At 37.5% G+C, this 11,621-nt stretch overlaps 1 long non-coding RNA gene across 5 annotated transcripts in view; it reads left to right on the top strand.

The window, feature by feature from the left end:
* The first annotated feature begins 404 nt into the window (after nt 1-404).
* Nucleotides 405-11,621, top strand: part of LOC102019271 — a 115,733-nt gene continuing 104,516 nt past the window's right edge. For 4 of the 5 annotated variants that reach the window (XR_001230897.1, XR_001230899.1, XR_001230896.1 and 1 more), the window contains exon 1: nt 405-543. This is a non-coding gene — a long non-coding RNA (uncharacterized LOC102019271). Of the gene's footprint in view, nt 544-8,413; nt 8,610-11,621 lie in introns of all 5 variants that reach the window. The other variant, XR_001230895.1, reaches the window with a different exon arrangement.

The following is an 11,621-nucleotide window of genomic DNA, read 5'->3' as shown; positions in this document are numbered from 1 at the left end:
ACTCCAATTGTATGGAAGAATGTGTTTCTCAAACAAAGCACCGCTAACAGAGAAGTTTCCTCTACAAAAATAAAACTCCACCGTGCAGTGGCAGAGACATAGAAGTTTCCTAACAGAGCTGCAGTTTTTTGTTTTTTTTGGTTTTTTTTTTGGCAGGGGGTGGGATGGGGAAAACTTTGTAATCTGCATTCTCTAAAAATATGTGCTGACATGAACAGGGATAGAACTTGGAGAAACCCAGAATGGAATTTGACCCTTGGTTTCAGCTCTCCAGTAGCAAAACCTAAACAGAGCCTTTGTTCAATATTTGGCACATTGTTCCCAAGGTGGCAGTGGCCCATTATGGGGAGACATATGACACCCTCGGGGAAACCGGCCTTGGAAGAAGTAGAAGAACCGGCCCAGGGAGGAGAAACAGAGGAATGGGGTGTTCTTTCCCGGGGCAAAGCAGCCCTGTGCGCACCGGGACACCACCACTACACAAAGGTCTTTGGAAAAGAAGCAACAGCTGTTCCCAGGGACAAGCAGACTCTTATGCACAAGGTAGTTCTGAGAAATGCGCTCTGTTAATTGTCAGCTGATTGTATTTATTTGCTTTTTTGCCATGGCATAATTTTATAAGTCAGGTAAGTATGAAAGTAGTACGTTGACTCGCAGCTGGAAGCTATGAGGTTGAACCTTAGCTCTTATCATAATAACATCCGTTCTGCTTATAATCACATTTAATCCTCAGAGCAGCTACACAAGGTAGCTGTTGCTATTAACCCCGTTCTGCAGATGGGTAAAGTAAGATGCAGACAAGTACAGCAACATTCCTAAGGTCACAAAACTAGTGTCATATTTGGGATTAACGCATAAACCCATCGGAACTGCCATCATGGCTAAAAGACCTTAAAGAATTCACTTACCTCTTTGAGTACCTACTTTGAAATAAATTAAGCCTATCTATGAATGCTTATGGGGGATAAAAAATGAATATTTTCAACAGCCATTTGCTTGTTGGGTTCTGCTTTGATAGAAAATCTTGAGTAATATAACACGTTTTACGTTTTTGAAGGCAATTACTCTGCTATTTGAAAATGATTCACTATGAAAGCATTTGGAATGTTAAAAAAAGGAAAAAAGTGGCAATCCCTCTATTCAGATCTAACTGTTTTTCTTATTGTGTTGCATTTACTTCCAACACTTCCCTGTACGTTCCATGGTTGCTATTTTTCAACGACATAACTATTTTGGATCTAATTTTATATCATTTTTCCACATTAAATTACAGACATTTCTCATTGTTAATTTAGTCTTCATAACCATCATTTTTAATACTTGCACAAGAGGAGTGTGAATGTGCCATAATTGACTTAAATATGCCCTGCATGTTGCAAACCTAATTTGTTTCCATTTTTCATTATTACGATAATAAACATCTGCCTCCATGAAGGATTTCATATATTTAGAATTGTTTCCTAAGGATATATGGTCAAAAACAGAATAATTGCATTTACAATTATTTGAAGTTTACAGATTTACTTCAGGCTCTTGCTACAAACTTCCAGTTTCTAGAAAGATTCTCCCAACTTTTATTACCTCTATCAATATGAGAGCAGCCATCACACACAGAATCAGCACTGTAAACCTAGAATTATTTTATGATTAAATGAAACAGTATATATTAATTTGATTTCTTCTATTATTAGTGGACAGTGGAGTCTATTCTGTGCTCTACCTTGCTGTTAGCCAGTTGTGAATATTTATACATGGACCACAATAAGTTACCTATTGAAACTAACTATATGTATTTTGTAGGGCTCCTCACAATACACTTCTTTTTCATTCCATTTTCAGAAATTTTGTTATTTTACTTATGTTTTTAGATGATCTTTGGGATCATTTGCATCCTTTTCTCAATTTTCCAAAAATAATTCCCTTTAGAATTCTGACGGGACTTGCATTCAACAAATCTTATTGCTTATTCACTCTAGGTAAATCTTCTCCCAGGATGAAAGCACATACCATTCACATCAAATCATACTCTGGATTAGCATCTAGCCTCCAGAATTTCCAGAAGCCTCTATTTCTCCATTTCTAGCATCCCTAATCTATCCTGAGAATTTCTGCTCTGATAACAGAGCATCCAACAACACAGTGGCTTAAGCCATAAGAAATGACTCACTCCCTTACTGGCACAAGCACAGAGCGGGACTTTTCTAGTCCTAGTTCCTCAATATCTCTAAGTCTTTACATTTCTGCATTGGTCTGGCCTCAGAGAAGCAGGCAATACCTGCTTCAGCTGCAGGTCATTCCTTTATGTTACCATGTCGCAATTTTCACAGCCAAACAGAGAAGTTCCTGCTTCAAGTCCCATTTTAAGTCATTTCCTTCCCTTTTCTTTAGTGAAGCAAAAAGGATATTCTTTGAAGACATTTCCATGCATCTCGTTGCTAAATTGACATCCTGTGACCATGTCTCCCCCAGTCAGTTGTAAAGAGAAGGAATTGCTGATTGGTTTTGACAACTATGTTGTAGCACGAGGCAGGGCTTGGCTGCCATCCCTGAGCGCTGAGAATCTGGACATCTGCATAAAACCTGAGAAAGAGGCAGGAAGGATAGTGTTGAGTGCTGAGTAACAGTGGCTACTACTCCAAGTTTATCTCAAGTTGTCTTTTGGGAAAGATAAATTATGGAGTTTGTCCTTGCTTGGGTATCCACATTTTATAGGTACTAAATATTTTGTCTTCTGAAGAATTCTATTTATAAAAGAATACCAAGTATCTAATATAAAATCAGGCCTAGAAAGATGTTCTTTTAAAAGGAAAAAAGGGCAGCAAATTATATTTTTTTAAAAAGCTGACAAATTATCATAAGTATTACAAACTGAAGAAAATAAGAGACTATTTTAATGATCTGCCCTACCTACTTATAATATGCATATATTTACTGATATAACCAATAATTCTGAAAAACAATCTTAGGGCACACAAAAAAACACTCCAAAACATATTTTTAAATTACTTAATTACAGGTAACTAAATATCATGCATACTGATGTGTCAATGAACATATCTAGGACTTTTATCACCAAACTCTTGTGTCTTAGGATTGCTTCACTTCCTTGATAGCAATTCTGAGCACTATTTTCATTGATAGAAATTCCAAGCACTACTGCAGCTGGAATGTTCACTTCCTCCCAACAAGACACATTGGATTCGAGCATATGGCTCTTCTGCAGCACAGTATTCACTTCTTGGCAGTATAGTAGTTTCTGCTGCTGTGTAACAAGTTACCACAAATTTAGCAGCTTTGAACTGTACAAATGTATGAGTTCACAATTTATGGAGGTCAGATGTTCAGCACAGTGGAGCTGGAATTTCTGCTCAGGGCCTCGCAGGTGGAAATCAAAGTGTCACTCAGGATTGCAGCTCACATTTGGGGTGAGGGTTCTCTTCCAGGCTCGCTGCTTTTCCTGATTGCTGAAAGATTCATTTCCTTGCAGCTGTGAGGCTGAGGTTCCTTTTCTTCTAGCTATTAGCATGAGACCATGCTCAGCATCTAGAGGCTGCTCACACTTCTCAATGTGTGGCCCCAGTAAGAAGCTCATAATATGGAGCTTGTCCTCCCTCCCAGCCCACAAGTGAGCTGGGAGTGTGTTTCCCCCTGAGTAGTCTCCTATTGTAAATTTAACTGATTTATGAGCTTAATTACATGTGTAAAAATCCCCTCACAGCAGTACCCAGATAATTATTTCACTGAATAAATGGAGGAGGGTGTGTGTAGATCAAGGTGAGGAATCTATGGGTTCCTTTTGTTATTTTGTCTAGCATGGGTTTTTTTTAAAGATCTGTGCCTTACAGATGAAATGATTCTGATAATAGTAATTCCATTCAAGATTAAAATTGTATATGCTGCATTATCATATACATTAGTTCCCTGGTCCAAGATCCAAGGTCAATACCTGAAACTCCAGGTAGCATCAAATCTTATAGATACTATGTTTTTCATATATATATTTCTATGCTAAAGTTTAATTTATAAATTAGGTACAGTAAGACATTAAAAAGAACTGATAGTAAAATAGAATAATTATGACAATGTACTGTAAAAAAAAGTCTGCATTTTGGGGCTACTATTCAGTGAAATAAAGGTAGCTTGAACACAAATTCAATGCTTCATCATTTGATCAAATACCTGAGACAACTGATAACTATCAGGGGCATGGTTATACAGTGTGGATACACTGCACAAAGAGATTATTCATGGTTCAGGAAGAATGGAACAGGAACATATGAGATTTCATCACAATACTCAACACATTAAGCAATTTAAAACAATATGTACTGTTTACTTTTGGAATTTTCCACTTAATATTTTTTTATTCATGGTAGACTGCAGGTAACTCAGACCATTGGAAAGTGAAATCATGGATAAGGAGGGGTGAAAGTTGCCAGAATCAAAAGGGAGTCACTTGTGTCAAAACCTAACGAAAAGAAAGAAGAAAGAAAGAAAGAAAGAAAGAAAGAAAGAAAGAAAGAAAGAAAGAAAGAAAGAAAGAAAGAAAGAAGAAAGAAAGAAAGAAAGAAAGAAAGAAAGAAAGAAAGAAAGAAAGAAAGAAAGAAAGAAAGAAAGAAAGAAAAAGAATATTAAGAAGGGAGAGCTCTCATACCCATGAGCTTGTGATAAAAATTAGTACAAAGGCTTTCCACAGGGTTCTTGTTAACAAGTTGTCTGATAACTGGAGTCATTGCAAAGATTCAAACCTCAACTTCCTACAGGAGTTATGAGGACAGCTAAGTGAGTAGATAAGAACACTTGCCTGACACACTGTCAGCTCAATTAATTAATGTCATTTCTGCCATAAGACCCTGTAATTAGGTTCTCTTTGTCACAATACACTTTATGTAACTCTCTTCCTTTCTCCTTTAAAAACTCTGCTTTCCTTTCCCTGCCTCCTTGGGTACACCAGTCCCCCTATTACCACAGTTCACCCTGGCATTTATATCAAGATTGCTAACCTCTGTCACTCCCTGCTTACCACAATATTGATTGTGAGCTGCTTCCAGAGAGTTAGACTCCTTGCTTTGGCTAGCCCATCCTTCTGAGTCTCTTTTTATGTTAACCCAGGGCTATTGTAAATTCCTTGCAGAAGAACTTTTGCTTTGATCAACCATTGATGAGCTCCAAATTTTCTGTTGGCAATTTGACATCGCAACTGTCAAACACCTTTCCAAACAGTACCTCTGGCATTGCAAGTTTCAAATCATACGTTTTTCTCTAATATTATCTTCCAGCCTCTGGAAAAAAACAAACAACACAAACAGAAAACGTTTTCTGCTGAAATGAGTTTGGGCTGCACTCCAGATCAGCAAACCAAGAGCAAATATTCATTTGGAGGTCCTGAATTCCTCACCCACAGTTCTGAAATCCTTAGAGATCTGAAACCGATGCTCTCCATAACTTACATGGTGGCAATACCTAACCAGAACTGGAATGAGACTATTCATGGTCCTGCTTGATCTCAATATTAACTTTTATTTATATCACTAGACATATCAGTGATTGATTTGAAATATCAAAATCACAATATTGATTGTGAGCTGCTTACAGAGAGTTAGAAATTTTGGTGAACATTTTTCTAGAAGCTTCAAATTCTGGAGAGAAAAATCCAGCCCCAGGAATTTCATGTAAGAGAAAAATAGGCTCTTATTAAAGGCCAGGAGGCATTTTACTATAAGACTGTTTTAAAAGAAAAATAGTACTATTTAGTCAGAGAAAGTATTTCCCATCTATTCTGATAACAAATGGTATAGAATGGTTCAATTCTGGCACTAATTATCCAGAATTTGTGCAGACCCTACAAATTAAAGGGCAGAAACTCCAACAATACTATCCTCACTTCAGACACTGACTAAAAGTACAGTCTGAAGAACTAGCCATAGTTCAGGATTTCTTGTGACACCTTCTACCTTGGTAATTTCCCATACTGACTCCTCTAACCCAGGAAAATACTATACTTAGAATTACAGTTTTATTATGAAAGATACACCCCAGAACAGACAAAAGGAGAAATGCACAAGGCAAGGTCTAGCAGGGTTCTGAAGGGACCCTGAAGGGTTCTATGCCTTTCCTCAGGGAATCAGGATGCATGTCCTTCCCAGAACATTGTTGTAGTCTCCAGCCAGAAAGCCCCCAAAAGCTTCAATGGCCAGCATTTTTATTTGGAATTTCATTGCATAGGTATGATTGGTGAAATCATTGGTCCCCTGTCCCTTTCTTGTAGGTTGGCTCAAAGTTCAACCAACTTGGCTCAAAGCCCCAACCTTCTGATCATGTGGGACCAGTTCCCATCCTGAAGCTATAGAGGAATCAATTTGAGATAGGCTATCAGCATAAACCCGGGTGTAGTTCAAGTGACTCAGGAATAACAAAGATACTTTGATCACTTGGGAAATTAGAAGGGTTTGTCCAGGAACTATGGACAAAAATAAGACAATGTTTTTCATTATTATATAGCAACATCCCATGCCTGCTAAGGTCTTAGGATATTCTTTATCATCAATAACCTGTGACTAATGGCTCAGTTTCTGACAGCTATTCTTCTCTTGATGTTGATTGATACTAAACTTGAAGACTTCTATAATGTCCTCACTGGGCTTAGGCTGAGTTTCAATCTGTGGTCTGTTCCTGGGGGTGTATAGCGATATTTTTATTCAAATTATAAGTATATTTTAGTAAAGATGTATAAACATATACTTCTCATAGTAAAAATTATTGCATGATATTTTATTATTAATAAGCATTAGGAATTTGCTTTATATTTTCATTCAAACTAATTTGCTGGCTTAGAGGAATGCCATTGATTTTTATATTTTTATCTTCTCTCTACCCTCTTTACTCATAATTCTTATTAATTTTAATAGCATTTTGGCCAAGTACCTCATTTGGATTTTTGTGAAGTAGTAAAAATCATATTACTCCCATATAATCATATCTCTTCTTATACTCATAATACTTATTTCTATTTCATGTTTTATCAGAATGTGCAGTACATGCAGAATATACTTAAATAATTTTGATAATGCTTGGAGCTTGGTTTTGTTCTTTATTCCAATTTAGTAACTTCTGGTGCTTTGTCATTGAGCACAGTATTGATTAACTTGGATTCTACTTTGTCATTCTAATGATGTAGACTTCAAGTCTGTACATATTTAGTGTTCTCCTTATTAATACAAGTTAAATTTTGTTGATAGTCATTTTAGCACCATTGATTTTTGCATATTATTTATTTTTAGGAGACTAATAACAGAATCCACTTTGCACTTTCTGTGAAGTTAGAGTTCAAAGCCAGGACCTCAAGCATGCTAAACAAAGTGCTCTACCAACCACAGCCCTACTTTGTGACTTTTTTGTATGAAAGTGTACTTAAAGTTCTTTATCTTATTTGTAATAACTACTTCTATCATTTATATTGTCTCAATTAAAGAATCTCTGTAGACTTTTTATACACCTCTTTATTACATAGTTGTTATCTAATTATTTAACTCAAAATTAAAACATTTGGAGATAAAGAAAACTGCACTGTATTCTGGCAGTTTATGAACATAAAATACATACAGTAAGGCAACATCATCTAAATTTTAGAGATCAGGGGCTGGGAATCCAAGGCTCATGGAGAGTTCCTCCCTTCACTTCTTGCCTTTATAAACATAGTCTTTTTGGAACATGACCACACCCATTCATTTATGGATTATCAGTGGCTACTCCCATCTTTTATGTCAAAGTAAAGTCACTGCAAAAGAGACAGAATGGCCTACCTCACTAAAATATTTACTATTAACCTTTACAGAAAAGTTTTCCTACCCTTATTCTGGATTCTAATTAGTATTCGGAGAAGGAAAAAATCATAGGAAAGAGTTCTACCATTAAATAAGTTCAACATGTGTTATAGCCCTTTATGAGAATTTAAACTTTATAAGTAAAAGCAAGAAAATTCTGGCATTCTGAAGAAATGTATATATAATCAGAATGTGTGTGTATAAATATAAATATATATATATTTATCTCCTCACACTTCTAAGCTCACTGATATACATCAGTTTGGTTTTATGTCATTATTTTACAAATTTTTTACTCCCAAATCCATTATTTTATTGAACTACTTCTCAGCACACTAGAATTTAGTGTGCTCGTCCATCTGTCCCAGCAATTATTCATAGTGATTGGCTATTGGTACAGTCAGTTTTTACTGATAACAAGGCTATGAACATACCTGTAATATTTATATGGCATCTGTGTGTGATGGAGTTCATCAGATATAAAGGAAAATACTTTGGAGTTAGCCAGGAGTGTAGTCCCATCTGAACTTTGACTTTAGTTAAGTTCCTTGACTATTTATTAATGAGCCTGTCTTTTCTTTATAAACTAGGAATAAGGAGACTATCTCCTTGGATTCTAAGAGCAGTGAAGCTTGTGTGATACTTAGCTGGTTCCTGCAACATAACAAATGTCTCCCATGGAAATTCCCACAGAATTTCAGGAGGTGAGGTAGACCATCGGCTGAGAATGTGCACTTTGGAAGCAGAGGTCCTCCAGTCTGTTCTTTTTCTGCTTCTATGACACAAGTGAGTTTTACAATTTCTCCTCCCATCTGGAAAATAATCAGGTGACTTCTTGTTATGCTTTTGATCTGAAATTTTCACCAAAAGTCTCATGTGTTCAGAGGTGGGGCTGTCAGAAGTTGTTTGCATCTTAATGGATTAATTCATTGATGAGTTTATAGCTGAATGTGCTGGTAGTGGTGGGGCCTGGATGGAGGAGGTAGACCAGTGGGGCAGTACCTTTGTCCTCTCACTCTCGCTCTCTCTCTGAATCTTCCTTCCTTTCTGCTTTCTGGATGTCATGGTTGCACAGCTTTCCTCTGTTAGGACTTCTATTTTCCATTTCTGCTTTGGGTCCAGCCAATCAAGAACAGACCTCTCTGAAACTATGAACTAGAGTAAACCTCTTCTCCTTAAGATGTACATGTCAGGTATTTTGTGTCAGTGCCTGGAAAGCTGACTACAGCAGCACCCCAAGTTTTGTGCAGATTTAGTGAGACATGTCCAAATGCTCATTGCCCAATAAGTGGGAATTACCATATGTATTAATATTATGGGAATGAAGGTGGCATGCTCTATGTTTAAGAGAAAACATGGGAGTCAGAGGATGCAGCTTCTAGTCCTACAGTGGACTACTAACTTATTGTATGTTGTTGATCTAGCTGTCTCTCCTCTTTAAGCTTCTATTCATCATCTGTTCATTAGGAGTTTAAGCTGAACACGATCACTGCACATTTTAGAGCATTTTATGCACTATAACATATTTCACAGACTATTTACTTGTATTGGTAATAGCGTATCTCAGTTTCTATGAAATAAGGCAATATGATGACAATGTAAGTAGACCAGAACTACTATTCTCTGCCTCTGGCTCTTTCCATGATGCTATTTCTGAGCCAAATCATTTCCAGTGTCCTCAGAGGAGGTCCTTGTTAGGTGCTATTTTTTTCTTCATTAACAAACAAATATTCCAAGTCATTTGGCTTTGGGGCCAATTAATTTGATTTGACAAAGACATTAATCAGTGCTAACCGGGTTCCTAAATTGTTCCTCGCACCTTTCTGGCTCCTTGGCTTGCATTCACTATTCCACATGCTGAAGTTGCCAAGTCTTTTCAAGCCCCTTCCTGTGAAGGAGTTCACTTGATCACTCATCTTGAGCTCAAGGCTGAGTTCTTCCTATGCTGGACTGAAGGTTCCGCTGACTTCAGACCCAGTCTCTGGTGTAACTTCTTCCACTAGTTGGCTTCTTTGACTCTTCAGATGACTTTAGTAGGGCCAGAAGCACTTTTATTCATGGCCATGTGGAAAAGTGAAACCTCTGGGAAAGATCAGATTTGCCAAAAGTACAATCAAACCCAATAGCAACTGCAGGTGAAATCTACCTTGAAGCAGCTAAGCCCGTTTTGTCATCACACCTCTTTGCTGTCATCAGCAACTGCAAGCCAATGTGAGACATCCATGGATTCATCTGGCCAAGGTAGGATGACAATTTCTGGAGTGATAAGGTGACATTATGCTTTTGCCAAAGAAAGAACACTATGCAATGGAAATGCAGTATTGAATTTTCTTAAAATAATAGAGAAAAATTCTGATATTTAATCACTGACAATTTCATATTCTGAAACATATGAGTATGATCTAATTTCTTATTGATTTTACTATTTGAATCTTTTCTTATCTTTTTTCTCTTCTTACATCCCATAGGGCCAGAAAAAATAAATTCAGGGTGCTTCTAGGAAAAAACGCAGCAGTTATTATAGGGATTAGAAATTCATTCCCTTTTTTTTCCTGCTGTTATCTTGTATAATACTTTAGGACAGAAATTCCTCTTCTAAACCTTTATCCCAGAGAAAAAGTCATATAAGTCCTAATGACAATGAGCAATTCCTGTGCTCAGCATTTTCCAGGGATTGCTAAATACATTATCTGCATCATAGATCCCATTTTCATAATAAAGCATTAAATTTCAGGTTAAGATCCCCTTCATTTTATGGAAGAATACATAAAGTTTGGGAGCACAAGTAAATTCCTGAGATCACACAGCAAGACAAGTACATCAGCCAGTGATCACCAGGCAAACAGGTTTAATTTAATATAAATAGATAGGGATATACAAGATAGACTTACAATGGTAATCCACAGAGTCAGGTGTGGGCGAGTGCAAGAGGACTGGCTGTGCACTGGTTGTCTGAAGGATCCTGTCAAAGGCCCAAGGCCTGCATCTCACTGTAGCATCCTGTGAGAGCTTGTGTCAGAAAAGGGAGTCTGCGATGGAGGGATGAAGAATCTGTGGTGGAAGCCGGGGAATGATGTCCAAGGTGAACGTGAAGACTGGAGCTCCTCCAAAGAAACAGAAGCAGCCTTCCTTCTTTGCTTCCCTTTTGTTCCATTCAGGCTACAAGCCTGTTAGTTGGTGCCACTCATACCCACGCTGGGTCTTCTGCCTTCAGTAAATCCCTTCAGCTATGTACTATGTATTCAAATAAACTATAGATGTAAAGAAAAAAGACTGCACTGACATGCACTCACCAATACGAGCACTTGGCAAGTGGAAGGTGAATTTTATTCTTTGTTATTTTCCAAATTTTCTTAAATGAAAATGAGTTACATTGCCCCAACACACACACACCGTCTCTCTAAATATTTCCTTCATTTCTTGTCATTTTAAGCAAATGGCTTCACTGCTTACCCAAAGCCAGACAGACAGCTAGGAGCTGCCTTAATTCTTTCTCTAATCTCAGAAGATTCCTTAGTAAAAGTGTATCCTCAAACACATCCGATAATCACCATTCTATCCAAATCCAGGGGTGTTACCACCAACTTCCTAACCACTGCCACTGTCTTCACCATAGGGCAGGCAGCAAGAAAGATCTTTTGAAGGTGTGAATACATTTCTGCCCCCCTTAAAACCCGTAGTAAAATCCAAACAATATCCATATTCCATCAAGCTCTCTGTGTGTACCTGATTCCTGCTCTCCTTGCCAAATTCACCTCCTCTCATTTCCTACCCTTCGGGCTCTCGTCTGCCTTGGGA

Source organism: Chinchilla lanigera, unplaced genomic scaffold (genome assembly GCF_000276665.1).
Source record: "Chinchilla lanigera isolate Chin_1 unplaced genomic scaffold, ChiLan1.0 scaffold00079, whole genome shotgun sequence".
Taxonomy (NCBI): Eukaryota; Metazoa; Chordata; class Mammalia; order Rodentia; family Chinchillidae; genus Chinchilla; species Chinchilla lanigera.
Note: the sequence above shows the minus strand (reverse complement) of the source record. Positions and strands in the feature narration are given on the sequence as shown.